Source organism: Hipposideros armiger, unplaced genomic scaffold, assembly GCF_001890085.2.
Source record: "Hipposideros armiger isolate ML-2016 unplaced genomic scaffold, ASM189008v1 scaffold_629, whole genome shotgun sequence".
In the NCBI taxonomy this organism is placed as follows: domain Eukaryota; kingdom Metazoa; phylum Chordata; class Mammalia; order Chiroptera; family Hipposideridae; genus Hipposideros; species Hipposideros armiger.
Genome location: NW_017731979.1, coordinates 4,991 through 5,867, shown reverse-complemented (window position 1 = coordinate 5,867; position 877 = coordinate 4,991).

Sequence of the window (877 nt, the reverse complement as noted above, 5' to 3'; positions counted from 1 at the left end):
TTTTTATTTACCACTTATTTTATTACTTGCCAAGATGGAAAGATATCTAATAAAAAGAACTAAATGATTTTATGATAGTGCTGTTATTGTGTATTTGCTTAGTACGTTTATTGTATGTTTACATTCACTGATAAGCTGGTATTGGAATTGATACTTCATACCAGTCAGCATATAGCTGATAATGATAACTACCGTTTATTGAGTATGTACTATGTGATAGTGCGTGTTTAACTCCTTTAGTTTTTATAGATCCGTGTGATGAGGCACTTTTATCTACTGCAGAGAACCAAGTTGGTTTCCCTCGAAACCAGGCCCGATTAACTCTCAATTCAAGTGGGAGTGTAGGTCTTTTTACACCATATATATTTTTAATGCCCTAAAAAGTCATCATTCATTTAAAGGAGATAAGGAAGTAAGAAGGAGCCCAGCTGTTAGTGTTAACAACACCCTCATTCACTCCTTATGTGTCCTGGTGTGGACAGTCAGTCAAATTGTCGTCCTGTTTATAAGACAGGCTCTATTTGCATCAAGTTCACACATCAAAAGCACACAGTTTCCTGGGCAAGGAGTTCAGTTTCAGGTGTATGTCTGTCTGTCTGACATTCCTCTCTTTTAACATAGCTTTAGGTGAATAAATTAAACGAAAAAAAAAAAAAGATGAAAATGTAAACTTAGTTTATTCTAGGTTATTATAAAAGCGATGTATTATGACAGAAATGCCAGAAATACCTGGAGATGAAATTGGTTATGTTGATAGAAATGGAGGGAATTTTGTGCTTTTGAAGCAGAGTTGCCGTTACGTGTTGGACACTGCGTATTCATGTAAAACCACCCATTCCAAAGCAGAGAAAGGCACCCAGCCTGAAAACAGGGCCGT